This window comes from Centruroides sculpturatus, unplaced genomic scaffold, assembly GCF_000671375.1.
Source record: "Centruroides sculpturatus isolate CEXI.00-Female unplaced genomic scaffold, Cexi_2.0 scaffold932, whole genome shotgun sequence".
Lineage (NCBI taxonomy): Eukaryota > Metazoa > Arthropoda > Arachnida > Scorpiones > Buthidae > Centruroides > Centruroides sculpturatus.
Genome location: NW_019385024.1, coordinates 274,947 through 298,411, shown reverse-complemented (window position 1 = coordinate 298,411; position 23,465 = coordinate 274,947). Strand labels below are relative to the sequence as shown.

The 23,465-nt window shown below is 27.5% G+C and overlaps 1 protein-coding gene across 1 annotated transcript in view; it reads right to left on the bottom strand.

The window, feature by feature from the left end:
- Positions 1 to 1,080, bottom strand: part of LOC111633574 (insulin-like growth factor-binding protein complex acid labile subunit) — a gene marked incomplete at its 3' end in the record, with an annotated part of 5,425 nt that extends 4,345 nt beyond the window's left edge. The window contains exon 1 of the mRNA XM_023378167.1: positions 788 to 1,080. The remainder of the gene's footprint in view (positions 1 to 787) is intronic.
- Positions 1,081 to 23,465: the final 22,385 nt, after the last annotated feature.

Genomic DNA, 23,465 nt, shown 5'->3' with positions numbered 1-23,465 from the left:
TATATATATATATAATTGTGAAAAAAAGAAATCTTTTTTTTTCAGCAAGATTTTGGAAATGGTTTGGTAGAATATATCTGTGCAAAGCGATAAAACGAATTGCAAACGTTTTCGTATTCATTTTTTGTTGCTGATATATTTAGTTTTCACGAGTGAAGTTCACTTGATGAATGACGAGCCGACTCTTCTCTGTCATTACCATAATAGGCGGCAGCTGGCACTTTGACAGCACCTCTAAGCCTTATTGCTATGCCAAAAATCTATCGGACCATCGAGATTTCCCTAAGTATGGTCCAGCTGGGTTAGTTTCCCTAGCCTACCTCCATCTGCTTGACTGCTATTCTTTTAATATGACCCTTTCTGAATTCTTTCTCGTTTTGCAGATACCAGTACTATTTCTTTCTAATGCTGTTTATCTCGAAGAAAGTGAAGAGTGAGAAGGAGCGAAAGAAAAAAGAAAAAAAAAGAGATTTGTGACAGCCATTTGTAGAAATCCTGACACTTCTGCCCCTACGGGTTTTATAACACATAGGGATTCTTTCCTCTATATCTTTACCCTACTAAAGTATCTTTTAAACATAATTTTAAGCACTTTTATCTACCTACCAAGTTTCCTTTTTTAAATATTTCAAACTTTCTTAACATCGATAGTCGATAAATAGCTACATTCTCGTAGTAGAAAACTTTTATTCTTTGGCGATAACGAAATATTGGAGTAGCCGAAAAAAAAGGCGATTAAGAATATTGGAATAGCCGAAAAAAAAGGGCGATTAAATATATTACTTACCTCAATAGCCGAACAGAATTTTTCGTAAACACGAGATTCCGAAAAATCTCTTTTATAGCTCTACTAGTTACAGCATGGGATATATCCACTACTACTGGCGTCAAATTACTAAATCAAAACGGGAAGTGCTATACTACGTCGGTTTGGACGAGGTAATTTTTCTTTCTCTCCTTCCTGTCCACGTTGAATAGGTCGTTCTCGAAACAGCTTCACAGAATCCGTTGGGGAATCGCTTTCATTTTGTTGACAATCATCCATATAACATAGATTTTGATTTCGGAAAGGAGAGTTTCATTTAAACGGTCGCCAATGATTGAAATATTTTCAATTTTTCTCTTCAATTTTTTTTTATTTCTTTTCTTCTTCTCCTTTTTTTAAAAAAATCGAAATTGCAATTTTTATATTGGATTTCATAGTTTTGATTATGAAAGATAAAATGGACTTTTCTTAAATTCGTGTCATGTTTCGATTAAATTTTAAATAATAAAAACCGAATGAAATACGGAATTTTTTTATTATTATTTTTTATTATTATTACTATTACTATTATAAAAGAAAGAGAGTGTAAAGAGACTCTTTCCGTTCTGGGAATACCAAGAGGAGAAGTTTAGGAAATTACTCCAGAAATGTTTCTCCTCGGTTTTATTTCAATTCTCTGGGAAATGAGAAAATTGAGATTGTATTCACTATATTTATTTATGATATATTTGTGAAATACGTATAAATAAAAAATGCAATAAGTTTACAAGTCGATACACATGCACTTATCGAAGTTTAATGTTTGCATGTTGAAAATTTAATATTTAATAATGCTTAATGCTTCTCAATACTCACAAAAAATTTATTTGATTGAATATATTTAAAAATACAACTCTTTTTATTCTATTTATATTAATTATAATATCATCGTTTCGTAGATTTGTTATATAATCTCTAATTTACATATTTAATTTAATTAAAAATTGTTACTAGTGTTGGATTTATTGTATTTCTAATTGTCGTTTAAAGTATTTTTTTATATGCTAGTATCTATTTTTTATTTACGTTTATGTTTGAAGCCAAACTTAGAAATGGTTAGTTTTTGTAGTTTATTTACTACAAAAACTCTGACCCTTTCTATAGTAATAAAAAGACTATCATGGAACTTTTCAAAGTGCCTATATTTCTCTTTTATTAATAATTACTTTTTACAGAAATTATATTTTTCTGTCATAATATAGGCCTAAAAGTCCATCAAATTGAGACCTTCTCGAATTATAACCATTAGGCATTTTAAAAAAATAACCGTTTACGCCTCTTCTCACTGAGAGGGCCTTATACTCAAGCCCATTATGGTGTTGGCCAAGGGATGAGGCCCGACATGTCCCGGGCAGACCGCTATTGAAAAATTCCTGTGGTTTTCCGGGTCCTCCAGAGCAATAGGCTGACATCTTATATATTCCTTTGTCTTACTTATCTTGATATACTCCTCTATCTTAGAATGGTAACTCTTCATGGTAACTCTTTTAGAGAGACAGATATAACAGTCCGATAAAAATAACATTTATTTTACCGAAAGAAACATTTAATAGGTAGTTCAGAGCATTATTTCAATACGGAAATCGCCAAATTTTTTCCAACCGTAGTTATATTATAATTAAAAATACCCAAAACTAAAAATACAAGAAAATTTTGTTATACGTACAGTACATTCGCTCTTACTCACGACCTAGCCTAAACAATACATAAAACTATACATAAAGTCAGAGGACTAACAATAAAATAAAAAATTAATGGCTAAAGTTTATTTTTTCTTTTTAATGGTTTGCATTTTTACTTATTTTTATTACATTTTTAGGTAAAAGCGTGGGCCTCACATTCCACTATAGTCAAATACTGTACAGAGAATTCGTCGACTTCGCAAGTACTGTATACTGATGTATTTTTATTGAAAGGATAAATGTAAAAATAGGAGAATTTTAAATAGAGGATACTTTAATGTCGTTAATTAATATTCTGCAGTGCTTTTCTATTTACAAATTCTCACTTGTGCTCGCTTAACCTTCGTGCCTAAGTGAGGTTTACTGCTATGCTGAAGTTTTGAAACGTGAGGTTTTGAAATTTCCATGCAGACATGAGTTGGTTTGAAAGTTTCAAACCAACTCATGGAAATTTTAAACGATACTATAAAAACATTGTAAAGTATCGAGCCACAGAAAAGCTTCTCGTGTGCCATAGTTTGTCCATATCTGACCTAACATCTTATTGTCTTACTGCTGTAATTCTATTCACTTTGATCTATATATAAGAATATTATTCGTAAGAAAGCATTAAAATAGATAAAGAAATCAAGATTTTCTTTCTAGATTAATCCGATAATCATATTTACTAGGCTTATTCTGTATTCATAAGCTTAAAGTATTACATACATTCACATCAAAATGATGTTAAGGGAAAGCCAGTAATATTGTTACAGGCATCGGTTAGCTATCGGTAAATAATAAAGGAAACCAGATTAATGGTTCTTCTTTAAACATTTATTTGGATCTTTGTATTTGTCTTATGGACGGACGTCTGCACACAATAACCGCCAAAAGGTGTCCATCGGATTCTCATCGGGATTTTATCTCCTTTTTTATTGTACGTGTCATAAAAGAGATATGGTTACAAACAAAAGTTTAATCTTGGATTTATATTTAATAACATAAGCGAAACTCTAATTTTTCTTTTTGTTTTGAAACTTGGTATCGTAGATTTAAGGCCGAAGAAGAAGACGTCGCCAGTTTACTTTTCGAGTATGATATTTCATACCTGTACAAATGTCATTGCTAGGTTTTCATCAAACATTATATGGTATTGCTGCACTCGTCTCCAGTACAGGATGTCAACAGTCAAAACTTGATAGTTGTCAGGATATCGGATGACATCGACGTAATCCTGCGACGAAATACGGGAATAAAGAACGCTTTTATTGGATTTCCTGTAAGACAGCATCAATCATTTCTCTCTTGTTTCCTTCAAAAACTTCATTTTGCCACGATTGTCATCATTCATCTTAACATAAATGAATATTTGATTAATTATACAATATTTATAATCTACTTTATAATATTCGATTGGATAAAATTTGTCATTCTTGTAATGTTGCAAGGTGTGATTAAGTTACTAATTGGCTTCCATCTACGAAATTATGCTGGATAAGATTTGATATGCGGTAAAGAATTATGAAATCATTGTCAATTTTTGTTGTCCGGAGATTGTTGTTATTCCTTTAAAAAGAATAATCAGATTAATCAGAAATGAATTATTTGTCGTGTGAATCGATAAATCGGGAATTGAAATATATTAATATTAAACAGGAGCAGCTGAAAATGACGAGTTGAAGCATCTGAAAAAAAATCCTTGGTTGTATTAGAAAATGCATATACAAAAGTAATTAAAATTGAGGATTTTTCTAAAGATCATTTCGTACTTTATAAGAATATTATTTATTCGATGAAGGTTCTTGGTGGCATCTTGTAGCTGTTTTTATAACGGGATTAACAGGAAAAAAGTCTGAATGGTAAAATGTAGTCTTTGCAGATTTCTGAAGTGCTATCTAAAAAGGAAATATTTGATTGAATCACAAATCCTCTTAGTCTCTAAATTAAAATTTTGATTTTTCTTAAATAATATTGACCTTTTTAATAATCTCGAGCTTTTTTATTATCATTATTATTATTATTATTATACAGAAGAATGTATTGAAAATTCGAATTTTCGTTAAGTGAAACGAATCTATTTTCTTTCCTTCTTTTTTAAATTTACATAGGGGAGACCGGGGCAACTTCGGCATGCGGGGCAAGTTTGTCAAGCGCTTTTTTTCAAAAACAAATTAAAAAAAGATTTTGGTTATAGGTTAGGCAGTTGAGTTTTATTGGTGGCTTGTTGAGTGTAGTGTTTTTATTGTTCTCCAACAAGCGTAGTTGAATTAATAAGCAAATTTTCATTTTCGTTCAATTCCATATAATATTTTGCTTCCATTTATATTGAATTGGCATGTTTTGTTATAATTCCATGATAACGAAAGTTACTTTTCCTGTTAGAAGGATGTAACTTCAACTTATTCACGTGGCCAGATCGTGGCTTGGCATTCTGTTCTCAGGGTTGTACTTAATGTTTCGAAATCATGACTAGCGGGGTAAGATCGGCAACATAAAGCCACATTAGAAGCAAAGGATAAAAATCAAACTGATGATAAATGAAAACATGTTTGCATTTGTTATTCATGTATATATGTCTTTGAACTTGCATTTCGTTGTAATAATATTAAATGGGTGTTGGATTTGTATTTATTTGTTTTAATAGTGAATCCCAACTTATACATTGTTAATAACATAATTTTATATACGTGCCTATCTTGCCCCATTACTGTTGCTCCTATACCAGAGGCAACTTTAATAAAAATAATTAAAATAATTACAACTTTACAAAAAGAGAGAAGTTGCCGATCTTGCCCCTATACCCGGGGCAACTTCGTCAATTTCTCTCTTCTTGTAAAGTTGTAATTATTTTAATTATTTTTATTTCCAAACTGATTTTAACCAGTTCTATAGTAATATAACATTCCAATAGACAATATGCAAAGCTTTTTTTCAGTTTACAGCAGTATTTATTACACAAAATTTAAGTAAAGCTTAACATGCCGATCTTGCCCCGGTCTCCCCTATATCTGTATTGTATTTTAATTTTTAATTAACACGCAATATTCAAGAATTTTATTTTTAAACTTTTTTTCGAATTCAGTTTTATAATCAAGAATTTATAAAGATTTTTAAGATTGGCAACTGTTTCATCAATGTCCAAGAAGAATGTCACGCGAGACTGTTATGAATATTGCTCGTTTTAAAGCTTAATTAGAATTAAAGAATAAAGTAAAAACGGTAAAGATGCTATCTAAGATATGTATTTTTTAGTTAAAATGAAAGTGAAAAAAATATGAGTATTTTCTCTTCTCTCTGCACAGTTATTTGAATTGACACGTGTCTGAATGCGAATGAAAGAAGAAGAAGAAAGGCAAAATATGTCATTCGATTTTGGTACATGTTAAAAATAAAATTCTATTAATGTATTTCGAGTTTGTGTCCGGATATTACTTCGTTGCGAGTCTTCACAATTTTGAAGTTTTCTTATTCTTTTTATTTTATTTTTTATTATTAATAAAATGAAATTACTCTCGTGCAACCATAGAATGTAAAGAAAATTTTTACTTTGGCTTTCAGTCAAGAAGTTTTCTTTTTGCTTTTTATTACAAATCTAGAGGGAATTTCTATAAATAAAACAAAAATAATATTAAATAACGAAAAGTCAATTTTTATAAAATTCACTTCTCCCTCTTTTTTTTTCTTTTTATTTTATGAAATATTCTGGAAATACTTGATACTGTTATCGTCTTGCCTTATATAACTAGTCCTTGTAAAGTTGATTAACCGAATAACATCGTCGTTTTGTAAGCTTAATATAAATGTAAGGGGTAAAATGAAGCTTATTATTATATAAGATGAAGTTTGAAGTATTTATCATCATTAGGAGTGAAAATACCGGCATAATTGAAATCCAAGAAGAAGAAGAGGGAAAAGGAGGAGGAAGAGGAAAAGAAAGGGAGGAAGAAAAAGAGGAGGAGGAGGAGGAGAAAGACAAAGAAGAATTTGTTACACAAGTATTATATACTCAAAGTTTTGTTATAGAAAAATTATTTTTAACTTGCATCACTTGTCTAACTTCTCCACCAATTTACTTGAAATTTCAAATTGAGTTTTAGTCGCTTATTTGAATTAAATAACATCTCTTTGATATCAATTGTTGTTATTATTTTTGTTTAATAAATTTTTCAAGCGTTAAGCTTTTAATACGTTCTTCAAAGTGAATCTCTTCGGACGTATTCTTTGAACAATCCGCTATTATAATAAAAATAAAGATAATGTAATTTGAATAACTTTGCTGGAATTATTTTAAAAAGTTAGTTTAATTTAAAATACTCCGAAAAATAGAAAAATAATTTTGTTTTTCTATCAGTTAATTACTAAATACAACGGGAGGAAGGAAAAAAAATCAAAGTGAATTACGATCCTTCGTATAGAATATCTGACAATAATAAATGAGACGAATCAATTTTTAATTATATCTAATAATTATTTTGTACATAATTCGTACATTTTTCTTTTACCTTTAATGAAAAGTATCACGACACCATTTGCGTATTCTCTAACCTATCGTAGATTATTATTTTTTCAAGTCCTAATGAAAATGATATTCAGTAAACTGTTTTATGAATGATGCTGTTTTCATTAGGGAAATTCATTTTATTTTATTGTATTTAACTTGTTTTCTACTCCTAAATAGATAAAACTTATTACTTTAAATGAAATATTAATAAATTTACCTTCAGTTTACCCGTAAATACTTATTTTTATTACAATTTCTCAGTCTTTTTCTTCTTTTTGCTTTCTAAACTTAGATATAACTGGCTTTTATCTTTGTTTTACTGATTTAAAAAAATTACAAACAGAATTAAAGAATAAAATAAGTTTATTAGACATAAATCAAGATACAAAATTCTGTATTTTACTTTAATTATACCACCAAACCTCGATGTAGCGCACTCCTAAATAGGGCTACTCTAGTAAAATGCCGATGAATACTCATAAACGGAACTTCCTCATAAATATTAAATAGAAACCTCTTCAATATATGTGAATTATAAACGACGTTGTTAACACCAAATCACGACTTTCAAACTCGAACCTCAGAGTTGTACGAACACCTCGATTTAATGGCAAATGGCAAACAAATGACGGCGCTAAATCGAAGTTGGTATATAAAGGAAGGAACTGTATCTACTTATAATTGTTTGGCATTTATGATATTATTTATGCATTAGAATTTATTTTCTAGTTAAGAATATCGAGTAAATGATAATAATAATACACATTTTATATATTTATATAGAAAACAAGAAGAATAAATATTTAAAGTAGGTTCATTTATCAATAATAAGAAATGATTTCGATAAAATTATAATGAGATTATAAATTTAATAAAGAATCTAACTTTATAATTAATTATTTATTCATTTTATTTTTCTTATAAGATGAATTTATATTTGAGAAAATCGTTTTTAATATTTAATAAATTTAATTGTATATATTTAGGATTTTTAAATTATGTTTTAAATATTACTTTAAAACTAAACATGAATATTAAATTATTTATTTTCACAAAATAATAATCTAAATATGAAGTTTTATTTAAGAATTAAAATAAAATGAACAAATAAATAATAAAATTAGATTTTTCTTTAATGGAATAATTTAATTTTATTTTTTATTATCATTTCCCCCCTCTTTGGTTAAAATAATTGAATAATATATGGAAAAATTCCAAGAAATAATTTTGTAATATTTATGCTTAATACGTTTTTAAATGTTAAACTATTGTATTTACATGCAAAAATGTATTTTGTTCATCTGTTATAGGCGTATATAACAGAAAGAAAGTATGGAAATCGGTAAAAAAAATGAAACACCAATTCAAGATTTTATACTTTTGGACTCGAGAAACCTTGAAACGTTTATAAATGAAAAAAAAAAATTGGTGGTTTTTTTTTCTGTATGTATGGATGTTAGTGTGTGGGAGGAACGATTTTTTTTTTCACTCACTTCGAAGCTTAACAACTCCTGTGCCTTTTGTCGAAATTTTCTGAAATTTTGCAGGGAAGTTTGTGTATAAAGGAAAAATTTTTCTAGAAAATTTCAGAAAAATCGGACCATTAGTTTGGGAGATATGGCTCCCATTCCATTAATATCTCCGGAACCTATCTGAAGACTGAGAAGATAATGGCAGCAATTATTAGGGATGAAAACAAATAAAGAATGTCGGAAAAGTCCTGCAACAACATTGCCAGCTTTTTAACTACAGATTGAAAGATAATTCATGATAAATATTGTCATGACTTTTATATTATATGTAGGAAAAAAATCTTTGTTTTATATTTGGTATGACTTTGTATTCATTTAATAAATGTTATCTTTAATTGTTACTAGATAATGGTAAAAATTACATTTTAAAATTATAATGTGTATGATAAAAATAGATGATGTTTTATTGGTGAGTTTGATTCATTATCAAATTATTTTATATTACTTTAATATTAAATCTTTTGAAAAGTATCATCTGAAATAGAAATCAATAACTCAGTGATTGTTTTAAAATATCTAAAAAATTATTTTTAATATTTAAATGCCTTGTTAATTAATTACTTTTGTCTGATAATAGAGCCTCTTAATCCTTGTTTAGGCTCTTGTGTTTATGTTAAACTGCCTAAGAGGATACAAAAGCATAAACAATAACTAAGAGGCTCTATTAGCAAGTGTACCTTTTAGATAGTTTAACCTAAGCATAAGAGCTAAACTACTCCAGGTATTGGTAAAATAAAGACAAATAAATATGCTATATAATAATGGGAATTCATGAAAGTAATGTCAACAAGACAAAGCCTTATAAATCTACACCGTGGAGTGTGTAAGACTCGCATATTTTTGCTCTGATAATTAAGGTTATGAAATATTATAATAATTTTAATGACAGTACTGTACGTTTACAAAATATAAATTTCCAAAAATATGCCGTAAATGTTAAAGGTATGTATAATAAATAGACAGATAAATTGATTGATTAATTAAACGAGACACCAGTACATTGTAGAACTCTATGGCGTGTACAATCACTCTCATTACGGTCAGATTTGTATAGTAGATCTAGTTAATATATAATGAAATCGATTCAGTAATTAAGGTAAATTTGTGGATATTTTAAAAATAAATATAATATATATTATTAGAAATAAAAGGATTGAAAGTCACTCTGAACGCCATTCAAGGATTTAGGAAGGATAATTGAATTTAATTAAATATTTATATAATAACGTTTATATTTGATTTAAGTATATATTTTTTTAATGATTAAAGACAAATAATGATACAGAATCCATTATACTTTGGTATTATCAGATTCTGTGCTGCATAATAAATAAGCTAACAACGAGTTGCGTAACTTTCCCGGCAACAACATTTAAAAACTTTTTATATTATTAGTTATTATAAAATGGAAAAAAGTTTAATTTTGAGGATAGCAATAGTTTATATATATAATAATAATAATTGCAAATGCTAATAATGAGTAAAATCGTCATTCAGTTCGATCCCTTTATCTTCCAAACCCCTCGACCTTTAACCACCAAAATTTAATAGAATCAATGCCCCTAATACACAAACCTCCGTGCAAAATTTTAGAAATTTTCGACAGAAAGCACAGGAGTTATTAAGCATCAAAGAGGGTGACAAAATCGTGTCTCTCAACACATACACTCACTAACATCCGTATATATACAGAAATTCCCCAACTTTCTTGCATTTCTGAACGTTTTAAAGTTCCTCGAGTCCAAAAATAAAGTTTTTTTCCTTATATTTTTAATATAAAATATTATTCTTTTTAATTTTAGAATATTTAAAGATATATTTGATTAAGTATAATATTATAAAGTCTCTTCATTGGTATTTTTTCTGATTGATTTCTCGAGCGGAATTTTAATTAACTTCACTTTTTTTTCGATGATTTAAAGCAGTTACAACTTATAAAACGTAAGTTTAGTATTTTCTTTTTCAGTGCGAATGTTTTCTCAGCTTGTAAATCGGACCACCAAGTGTCAAAAGGACTCAAACATAACATGATTTTGTCACTTTTGTCAGTTGATTGACACTGCTAAAGTATCCGGATTCGTAGTAAGAGATGCAATTGTAAAATATCGGACAGATGAAATATTAAAGTAAAATTTAACATGTGTTTTAAAGTTTTGTATATAATTTTAGAGGATTTTTTCGCTATTTTTCGCTATATTTTGCCTAATTTAATGGAAAATATTTAATTATTTCTTCCAATTTTTAATGCTTTTTATCTGTTTAACTAAATAAAAAAAAAACTTTTAAAAAAATAAAGATTATATATTTAATATTCTAAATTAAATCAATTGAGGGTAAACAAGAGCTTACGCGTGTAGGGAATAATAATTCTGTACGTATTATCTTTTATGAATTAAACCTAACATACATCGTATGGAATTATCTGTATATTAAAGCAAAATTTAATTCTCTTTAGATTAAATTACACGAAATAGGATAAAATAAATATTGCTTCATTTGTCTAATTAATTAGTGAACAATAAGAGCATTAATTATTGATCCTTTCACACAAGCTGTAGTTTAACCTGTAGGATGAATTATTATCGATAGTAATATTAATGAAAGTATCTCTCTATTCCTTTAAATACACTTCTACGATATTGAATACAATACTTTAGGTTTATTTGTTTGTTAGAATAGTGTATATTTTTACACCTCGTCTTGATGTCATTTTTATGCATTTTTTTTTGTAAGGGAAGTGTGTAAAATGGCGTCAAAATGACATGATATAATAGTGTACGGATTTGTCAGAATACTGTATGCTATTACGTCAATTTGACGTCATTTTACACTTCCCCGTAATATAAAGTTATAGAAATGTTGACAAACACATAAAAATGTACACAATTATGACAAAACGATTGCCATTTTTTTTCGTTTTTCAGCATTGTGTACATTTCTACGTCATTTTGTCGTCATTTCTATCTTTATGTAACAGAAAGTATAAAATGACGTAAAATCCACGTAATATTATACCGTTCTGGCAAATGAATACATCTTTTATTTTCTATTTTTTAAGAATATTTTAATTGTTTTCAAGTATTATAAGTATAATAACACAGCATATTTAGTTTTCTTAAGGTTTGATTTAGAGATTAAAAAATTAAATTATTCTTAATAATCAATCAAAATTAAGAAAAATACGAGGAAAAAATACTTTAAATTTCGTATTAATCTTATAAATTATCTTACTATATATTTAAATTTCTAACTTTTCCGAATTTATATATAATTACAGCAAGATAGTATCACTAGCAGTAGCTATCGATTCATAGAAACATTATTATGCTTCTATGAGTCGATAGTGCATTATCATAATAATATATTATTATTATATCTTCCAAAATGTCATCGCTGTCAGCATTATGCTATGAGTTTACATCATAGCTTCATTATTTAAAACAAAGGGCCAATGATGAGCAACACAATATTATCTAAAGCTTTGACGAATTTCGTTTTCGTCACTTCGTTAACTAAGGAATATTATNCGAAATAGGATAAAATAAATATTGCTTCATTTGTCTAATTAATTAGTGAACAATAAGAGCATTAATTATTGATCCTTTCACACAAGCTGTAGTTTAACCTGTAGGATGAATTATTATCGATAGTAATATTAATGAAAGTATCTCTCTATTCCTTTAAATACACTTCTACGATATTGAATACAATACTTTAGGTTTATTTGTTTGTTAGAATAGTGTATATTTTTACACCTCGTCTTGATGTCATTTTTATGCATTTTTTTTTGTAAGGGAAGTGTGTAAAATGGCGTCAAAATGACATGATATAATAGTGTACGGATTTGTCAGAATACTGTATGCTATTACGTCAATTTGACGTCATTTTACACTTCCCCGTAATATAAAGTTATAGAAATGTTGACAAACACATAAAAATGTACACAATTATGACAAAACGATTGCCATTTTTTTTCGTTTTTCAGCATTGTGTACATTTCTACGTCATTTTGTCGTCATTTCTATCTTTATGTAACAGAAAGTATAAAATGACGTAAAATCCACGTAATATTATACCGTTCTGGCAAATGAATACATCTTTTATTTTCTATTTTTTAAGAATATTTTAATTGTTTTCAAGTATTATAAGTATAATAACACAGCATATTTAGTTTTCTTAAGGTTTGATTTAGAGATTAAAAAATTAAATTATTCTTAATAATCAATCAAAATTAAGAAAAATACGAGGAAAAAATACTTTAAATTTCGTATTAATCTTATAAATTATCTTACTATATATTTAAATTTCTAACTTTTCCGAATTTATATATAATTACAGCAAGATAGTATCACTAGCAGTAGCTATCGATTCATAGAAACATTATTATGCTTCTATGAGTCGATAGTGCATTATCATAATAATATATTATTATTATATCTTCCAAAATGTCATCGCTGTCAGCATTATGCTATGAGTTTACATCATAGCTTCATTATTTAAAACAAAGGGCCAATGATGAGCAACACAATATTATCTAAAGCTTTGACGAATTTCGTTTTCGTCACTTCGTTAACTAAGGAATATTATATATAAAATATTATTAATCTTAATTTTATAGTTTTAAATCATAAATTTGTTCGTAATATTATAATAAATTTAATATTCAATTCGATATGCTGCAAATTTTTTATATTAAATCAAGCTGGCGTTACGAATTAGCATAGAAAATTTCGCATGCACATACATTTACATAAATTAGTGATAAATTATTTTATATTTTATTATTTGATATTAAAGTTTCTTCTTTTTTTTTGTTGGCTTTTCCTATTGAAAAAAAGTGTTTTAAGAATCAATTACAGTTATTTCAATCCTCTAGGATTTTACTTAAACTTAGTCGACGTGTACATTTTCCCAAATGTATTAAGGAGAAAGGAAATATATATATATATATATTCTTCTCCTTTGAGCTATTTTCTAAGCGTCAATCTACTTTTCTCTCCAACTTTACACAAATCTGAATAAGTTCCTCTATTTTCAAATTATTTAAATGGATATAAAATTTCGAATTCACTTAGAAATTCACTGTTCTTTTCAAAACTTTTAAATATTTATTTAGGTAAGATGAAAATGTCTTGTTGTGATTGATGCTCACTTTTACATTTTTAATTTGAAATATTTAAAAATATCACAATTTATCAATTTTATTTTCCACTATCTTGTAAAGGAGGAGAAGAAGAAGAAGAGGAGGAGGAGGAGGAGGAGGAGGAGGAAGAAGAGGAGGAGGAAGTTTTTGTATGTACGTTGCGATATTTTACGTCATTTGAAAGATATAAAGAATTTTTTCTTCCTCTTTTTAACGTTTCGTAGTATAAGCAAATGACTTTCTTGGTTGAAAAGTTCGCAGTAGCATCGTATTTATTAACGTTAAAAAATAGTTGTAGAGTATTGATGATTTGTACTCGCATCTTTCAAACACAAATATTTTCAAAACAATTCCTATTATCTAGAGACAGTTCTGTTTTTTCCCCTGCTTATTTTTTTATTTTTGATCATTTTGACTTTATAAACTTTTTTTTCGGAATGAAGAATATTTAATGAATTTCTATAAAGAATGCATTCTTTTCGAGGAAAAAAAAGAAAAAAAAACATTATTTAATTCTGAAAAATTGCTTAATTCTTCTTCTGATATAAATAATTTATTTCTCGAGTTTGTAAATTATTCTTTATATTCTATGAAAAAATATATATATCTAGCATAATTAATAAGCTTTTAGGAGCGATTCGTGTGGTTTGATATATATATATTTTTTAAGCCATTTTTTTTTTACTAAATGGTAGTAGCTACTGAGAATTAATATAAAAATAACAAGTGTTTAGAGAATAAATTAAAATTCTGTACGATTTAAAAAGCAGAAAGAAAAGTCGAATTTAGAAAAATCTATTCATTTCGATACGATAAAGTACTTTTAGGAATTATCGTTATTAATAACTAAAATACTGCCACCGAATCGCGTGATAACACTCTTTCCCCTCCTCTCCCCATTTATTTTTTTTTTAAATTTCTATACTCAATGTTGCTTTGTTGACACATTAATTCAACTTATTTAATTATCAGAATTCATTAGTATCAAGTTATGAATTATTCTTTCGGAGAATTAAATAAAAAAAAGGAGAAATTCAACAAAGAATAGAGACGTCAGTTCTTTTAAAATGGTTGCAAATCACTCGAAAGCAAGCAATTTGTTATTGAAATGGTGCGATGTGTTATTTATCTTTTTTTCTTACTTCTTTTTTTGTTTTTAAATATATTAAAGAAAAGAACAAATGCGAAATTTAATCAGAATATATTAAGTCTTTGTTTTCTTTGATATATTTTTTGACATTTTATTGTTATATAAATTTACAGAATAATTTAAGAGTTGAAGAAAAATATGGAAAGATGTTATTGTAGACAATGGTAAGAGAAACATCGTAACTCAATTTTTTGGATAATAAAACTGAATTAGGTCGAATGAAACGTTCAATAAAATAAAAAAACAATAAAATTAACCATAAAAAGCTAAGTATATATAGCGTGCTTTGACTTTGTTTCGTGAATTATTTAATTATATCAATTATTTTTGGAATATTTATCGATAAAACTCCTACGTTTTTTCCCCCTCCTCTCCTTTTATTTTTCATAAACTTTCTGGAATAAGGTCAGCTATCATTTAGCTAGTTTAAGGATCATTTTTTATCGTTAATTTATAAAGACATCCCCGAATACGATAAGAAATTCTTCTTCTCTTAGATGATTTTGAAATCACCACTTTTCTGATCAGATTCCTCCATCCTCTTAGAATCACTGAAGAGCATCTTCAGATTTCATCTTCTGAGCGGTAATATTTTATCCAACAATATAAAACTTTTCTTAAAATTATCATATATATCGTTCATAAAATTAACAATAAATTCTAGATGCAATTACGTATGGCGTTAAGAGAATTCTAGGGTATCGATTATCCTAAATAAACATAGTTATGAATAATGTGGAATAAGTATTTGCTTGATAAATCCACTTTCACGGATATTTAAGTATGTATTGTAACTAAGAATTATTAGATAAATTCTATCATTTAAATGTAAATTTTGTATATGTATCATTCACTAATACAGAACTAACACATCATCTACAAAAGGGAGAAAAAATTATTATTAATTTTGCAATTATCATACTATCAATTATCACTGATTAAATCTCTCTGCGTTATTTTTATTTTTATTTACTTTTTCCTCTTCTTTTATTAAATTTCATGCGATTTCTAGATTTTATTTTTACGAAAAATGAAATAATTAAACATAAAATTAAATAATAATAATTAAGTATAATTGAGAAAGAAATTATCCTGATGATGTTTTTATGGGACTATTAGATTAATGTTGTTTGGATATTTGCATAATTAAATATACAGATTTATTTGATAAGATCTTACTTATACAATATTTAAATATTTATTAAGATAAATTATGTCAAAAAAGATGATTTCTTTCTTATTTTTTTTTATCTTAAAAATTTGTTTACTTGTAATCATATTTTTTTACTTTAATATTAAATAGAAACCTCTTCNTCAATCTCTGAGAAATTCTTTTGATGATATAATTTTGAAGGTTTCAGTCTAAGAGGAAACTGTTTATACAAGAGATACGTATTATACATAGGGTTTTTGTACTGTTTTTTTAAAGAATACTGATGAATTTTTTGAGAATAGATTTAAGTCGAATCGAATTTTTGAAGTATTCTTCATTGATATACACCAGAAAGCTCTGATATTTAAAAAATATTTAGTAAATTTTATGAAGTTTCAATTTTATGAGAGCCAAACCATGCAATAAGCTATTGTGGAGGATCCCGGTTCGAATTCGGTTCTGATCCTTATGAGTTTTTGTTAAAAGAATTAATAAGCGACATCGTTTACCATTGTCACTCATGTTGATCCTTCCTAATGGATAGAATTGAGTTAGGAAGTCGTGTCGAGAGGGATCCGGGTTCGAATTCGATTCGGATTCTCGTGGTTTTTCGTAGGTAATTTAGGTAGGAATGTCGTTTCCCATTTTTCACTTGTGATCCTTTGTAATGGGCAAAATTGAGCAATGGTGTATCTCCGTTAACAAGTCGATCAATCAGTTTCCGAAGGGCGTATAATCTATTATAGTGATTAGATGAATTCATGAAGCGTTCTACATCATATTTCTTAATTTAAATCTTTTGTTTTAAGACTTTGACTGGGCTGCAATCAATACAATAGTAAAAGTAAATCGTTTCAGCTAAGTATTAACAGTTCATCGAAAAATGGCCGATTAATCGATCAAGAAGAGAATTGAGAAAGCATTAAGCGGAAATCGTTGGATGCCGTTTCACTGAAGTATAAAAGCGAATCATGACAGTTGTCACTTCCACCCAATGACACACTCACATACTTCTTTCCAAGGCATTCTGATTCCGGAACTAATACTTCCAACTCGGAATTTAGTTCAAATCAGACAACTCTCTACATTGTAAGCAATCGACATCAAACTTAATTGTAGTAGAAAGGAGGTCAACGTACCGCTAAAAGTAGTATATTTACCATAGTTCAGGCAAGCGGAAAAATAATTTCGAACCCAATTAGTGTCATTCTTCCAGTGGGATTTCGAGATACGCGTTAATTCCGTATAAAATTCTAAAAGTGCATTAGTTACCAATTAAATCGCTTCTCCGTTTCGTTCATAAATATTGTTAAAGAAGCCAAATCCCTAATCAATTGTAAACTTGTAAAAGGGGGGAAGAAGTGGAAGGAAAAAACAAACGTGCCAAAAAGAAAAAACACGAAATTGGGAATTTAACAAATAGCAAACAATTCAAATAAATTTTTTACTTCATTAAAACTTTGTATCAATACTCTAACCTGGTTAATTCATCTAGTACAGGTGCTTAATTTTTTTTCAATTACAATTATCTTTCTCGCGTATTTTTTTCCCCTTTCATTTCTCTTTTCTTTTAATTTGTAAAACATGCAATTAAATGTTTCCTATTGTAGAAGAAGCAAAAAAAAAACCTTAAAAAAATATATTTTTTCCCCTATTATTTATACTAGAACAAGTTATGATTTATTTTTTATTGATAACTTCTGTCGTTCTTCATCAATAAAGGAACGTTCCCAATTCTCTTAATACACACGTAATCTCGATTTTAATTTCATCTTACATATTTCTCGTTTTCTCGCTCCATTTATTCTTTTCTTCTTCTTTTTTTTCGATTTTATTTTTATCTTCAGGTAACAAAGAATATCCCGCGGGAAAGATACCAATCGATTGAGAAGACCTCATACACTAATTGTCTTTCTGCTGTCAACCGATGTATCAGTTCTTGTTGTTGTTGCCAATGGTAGATCCCTGGATCATAGACATATCCGATATTCCCTACAGGATATTTTTACCTTTTTTGATTAAAAAGAAAAAATAATATATAGAAAGTCTTTTTCGTTATTAATTTATTTATACTTGTTAATTTTATAAATTAGATATTGTTAATGTTGGAAAGTCGAGCGGAGTTAGGAAAACAAACATAGTTTTTCTTTCTTTTCTACTCTTTTAATTTAGTACAAAGCTGTAATTCGTTATACAAATAAAGATTTTTGTACAGTATTTTCTAATTTATGTTTCTATTATTTTAAACAGATCTGTGGGAATTCTAGATAATTTTAACAATCGAAAAATCGTGTAATTTTCTCGTAAGATAGAGATGGAAGAAAAATTTCTTATTTTATTTTTTATTGTCGAATTTTAGAATCCATTAAATGTTGAAAAATAGTAGTTATCATAAAAGCTATCTTAAATGGAGTTTTTCAATTGATAAAGAAATTCAAATTCAACATGAAAAGAATTAAATAAATTTGATTTCTTTTCACATACAAAGAGATGCGGTTGAAAGAAAGTGAATTTCATCTATTCAGAATCGGATTTCTCTCTCAACTTTTTTTATATTCTTATTTTTATATTAAAAAAATGGTTTAAAAATTCCGCTATATTATTATTATTATTATTATTATTATTATTTCAACACGATAAAAGTTTTTCACGTTTTTATTAAATAAACTTTTACTTTGCCTCTAGCTGTATCTAATAATAAATTTTATTCTGAGGGGGTGCATAAAAACTTATACCAGATTAATCTATAGGTCATTCCCTTTACGGGCCGAGACAAAATATAAATTATTAAACAATTTTTTGATCATTAAATGCGGTTTTTTTACTGTAATAAATCGAGGAATAAATTTTAACAAGAGATCATTCGAGTAAAATATAAAAAAAAGTAATAATAATTTTTTAGTTTTTTATTCCTGAAACTGAATAATGAAAAACTATTTTGTGTGTGCGTGTTTTTTTTTGCATTTTTTTCGGCGTTTATTCACCGAAATAAACGATTTTTAAGTATATTTAAACGTAAAAAAACCGCATAAAAAGTGTTTCTTAAGAATAAAATTCTCTTGGAAATTTTCAGTATAATCTTTTAAAGTCGGAAATTGCTGGCAAAGTTAATTGAGTAGCAGAGAAATAAAAATTTTTGTATTGTTCAATCAACTCGTTTTGGAACAAATTGGAAGATCAGAACCAGACAAAAGAAAAATAAAAATTCTTCTCCCAGTCCAATACTAATCATTTGATACATCGCCTCGGGATATTTCTCTACCGAAAATTAAAAACAATGGTGGATTTTTCAATTTTTATTTATTAAAATTACTTATTAAAATCACTATGGATGCTTTAATTTTCTAATATCTCTTTATAATAATAAACTGCTTTGTACGTAAGCCAATGGAAGTAACTTGCATGTAGTATAAGTTAAAGTAAACGAAATTGGGGATCATTCCTTTGATTTTTTTTAATTGATTAATTTATTTTTACGTAAAATAACGAAAATATTTTTTTTCCATTTTTCTTTTTTTTTAATTTTTATTTTGAATATATTGAGGATTCTTTAGAGGAGAAAAAGAAAGAATTACGAAGGAATCCGTAGAAAAATTCAAAGGAAATTTTGTAATTTGTTGGAAAGGGTCTTGTTTTGCATGCCACGAATGCATTGGATCGAGAAAGAGAAAATTTCAGATGCAACCGGTAAACAGAGAAAAAAATCGGAAGTAAAGAAAAGTTAAATTACAACGAATTTAAAGCTCAAAACCAAACACGTTTACGTCATCATGTATTCTTTCAAAGCACAATACTATTAGATTCGGTTCGTACAGATCAACATCGAAGTTTAGTTTTATTTTTTTTATTTTTCCTTGTCCAAAACCTCTTCGGGCGATGTTCCGATCATTTCCTTTTTCGAGTTTTCTAACTTGAGGTCATGGCGTCTTGTTTTGTATTCAATCGTCGACGGTTTCAAACCCGATAGCAACCATCTGACAATCGGGACCCGGTGTGCCAAACAGGATTAGTTTTCAGGACAAAGTGCGTCATGAAAAGATGACAGTGACATAGCACCTTAGTCAGACAGGGATTGTCCTGTCAAGATTTCATTTTTCGTCTTATCTGATGTTAGTTCTGTGTTCAGACTTTCTTCCCACCTTTTCTATCAATTCATTGTTTTGCCAATAATCGCTACCTAATCGGAAATTCTGCCTTTTCTTTTGTTTTTTTTTAAATAAAAATGGCGAAAAAACCTTTTAAGTTCTTAATGGTTAATTACAATTTAGTAAAACTCTACATTATCAGCAAATTTTCACGTAGAAGTTGGTTTTTATCTTTCTTTCTGAGCATAGGATCCTCTTTTATGACCTGTAGAAGCTTTTCTTATGAGTTTTGCTTTGTCTTTACGATCCCATTTCGACTTATCCTCACATACACAAACCGACAGTTGTCCTTTTTTTTTCTTCCTTTTCTGGAATCGATATGGGGCTTTATCTTCAAAGAATGCATAGTTCGAATAACCACTTTTCAAAAAAAGACAAGGGAGCTTTGCCAAGCAACGAGACTTGCCAAACCAAGACAAATACGAAGCAACGACTCGGTTGTCAAAATGCTGTCAACTCTCTCACTTCTGTCACAAGTTCCACTGAAAATCTGGACATATACGTGAGTGGTTTATCGACTAGATTTTTCCATCTTCAAATTCAAAGAAGGACCCTCTTAGTAATAGCAAAACATTAATGCTGTCAACATAGAAGTAAGCTTGTAGCAAGCTTAAAACGATCGAAAAGATTGATGTTTTTTTTTTCTTTTTGTTTTTCCTTAATAAATAATTATTAAATTAAAAATGTTTTTTTTTAAATTAGAAATTAAATTTTTAATTTTAATTAAAAACAATAAATTAATATTTACATTATTATTTTTTTGTGTATTTTTTTTTAAATTTTAATGGAAGAAATTTCCTGTTTTGTGTAGTGTTTTTTTATCTCGATACATAAAATAAATAAATAAATAATGTTTTTAGATGAAAGAGTAAAATTTCCACTTCTTTGCTCTCTAAACTTGTTTTGGAAGAATTTTTAAACCGTTTGAGAATACAATAAATTGATGTTTATTATGGTAAAACAATATTAAAAGCGATAGCATTTTTGTATTTATTCAACAATACTGGCTGAAGAAGAGGGGATATATCTTGTATTTTTAATGGGAAAAAAATACAAAATCAGATTTAAAGATATTCCGAAAAGAATAAAAGAACTGATGAAATCCGATATTCTTTCAACAATGATTTATCATATCCGTTTATACAATGCTTAGATAAAGTTGGAAATTCGCTGAAAATGCTGAAAAATTCCGGAAATACTTTGTTAGAAAAGGGTAAAAGATTTTAAAATTGAAAGGCGACCACTTCAATTACAGATTATATTTTATCTTGACTAACAGAGATAACGTCTTATACTCGAATACATTAAATAGAAAAATTTAATTAGCATTTTATCAAAATGTTTAGAAATTAAATACGTTTTAGTTGACGTTAAATCATTTATGGCTTCCTCCTTTTTATATATATATATATATAATTTTGACAGAGTTGATAATGAATGGACTGTCAATTGTGATGTACAGAGAGATTACGTTTATTTAAGATGAAAACCCTGACCAACAAGAAAAGAATTACCTCTCCAAATNTTAATAAGCTTTTAGGAGCGATTCGTGTGGTTTGATATATATATTTTTTAAACCATTTTCTTTTTTTACTAAATGGTAGTAGCTACTGAGAATTAATATAAAAATAACAAGTGTTTAGAGAATAAATTAAAATTCTGTACGATTTAAAAAGCAGAAAGAAAAGTCGAATTTAGAAAAATCTATTCATTTCGATACGATAAAGTACTTTTAGGAATTATCGTTATTAATAACTAAAATACTGCCACCGAATCGCGTGATAACACTCTTTCCCCTCCTCTCCCCATTTATTTTTTTTTTAAATTTCTATACTCAATGTTGCTTTGTTGACACATTAATTCAACTTATTTAATTATCAGAATTCATTAGTATCAAGTTATGAATTATTCTTTCGGAGAATTAAATAAAAAAAAGGAGAAATTCAACAAAGAATAGAGACGTCAGTTCTTTTAAAATGGTTGCAAATCACTCGAAAGCAAGCAATTTGTTATTGAAATGGTGCGATGTGTTATTTATCTTTTTTTCTTACTTCTTTTTTTGTTTTTAAATATATTAAAGAAAAGAACAAATGCGAAATTTAATCAGAATATATTAAGTCTTTGTTTTCTTTGATATATTTTTTGACATTTTATTGTTATATAAATTTACAGAATAATTTAAGAGTTGAAGAAAAATATGGAAAGATGTTATTGTAGACAATGGTAAGAGAAACATCGTAACTCAATTTTTTGGATAATAAAACTGAATTAGGTCGAATGAAACGTTCAATAAAATAAAAAAACAATAAAATTAACCATAAAAAGCTAAGTATATATAGCGTGCTTTGACTTTGTTTCGTGAATTATTTAATTATATCAATTATTTTTGGAATATTTATCGATAAAACTCCTACGTTTTTTCCCCCTCCTCTCCTTTTATTTTTCATAAACTTTCTGGAATAAGGTCAGCTATCATTTAGCTAGTTTAAGGATCATTTTTTATCGTTAATTTATAAAGACATCCCCGAATACGATAAGAAATTCTTCGTCTCTTAGATGATTTTGAAATCACCACTTTTCTGATCAGATTCCTCCATCCTCTTAGAATCACTGAAGAGCATCTTCAGATTTCATCTTCTGAGCGGTAATATTTTATCCAACAATATAAAACTTTTCTTAAAATTATCATATATATCGTTCATAAAATTAACAATAAATTCTAGATGCAATTACGTATGGCGTTAAGAGAATTCTAGGGTATCGATTATCCTAAATAAACATAGTTATGAATAATGTGGAATAAGTATTTGCTTGATAAATCCACTTTCACGGATATTTAAGTATGTATTGTAACTAAGAATTATTAGATAAATTCTATCATTTAAATGTAAATTTTGTATATGTATCATTCACTAATACAGAACTAACACATCATCTACAAAAGGGAGAAAAAATTATTATTAATTTTGCAATTATCATACTATCAATTATCACTGATTAAATCTCTCTGCGTTATTTTTATTTTTATTTACTTTTTCCTCTTCTTTTATTAAATTTCATGCGATTTCTAGATTTTATTTTTACGAAAAATGAAATAATTAAACATAAAATTAAATAATAATAATTAAGTATAATTGAGAAAGAAATTATCCTGATGATGTTTTTATGGGACTATTAGATTAATGTTGTTTGGATATTTGCATAATTAAATATACAGATTTATTTGATAAGATCTTACTTATACAATATTTAAATATTTATTAAGATAAATTATGTCAAAAAAGATGATTTCTTTCTTATTTTTTTTTATCTTAAAAATTTGTTTACTTGTAATCATATTTTTTTACTTTAATATTAAATAGAAACCTCTTC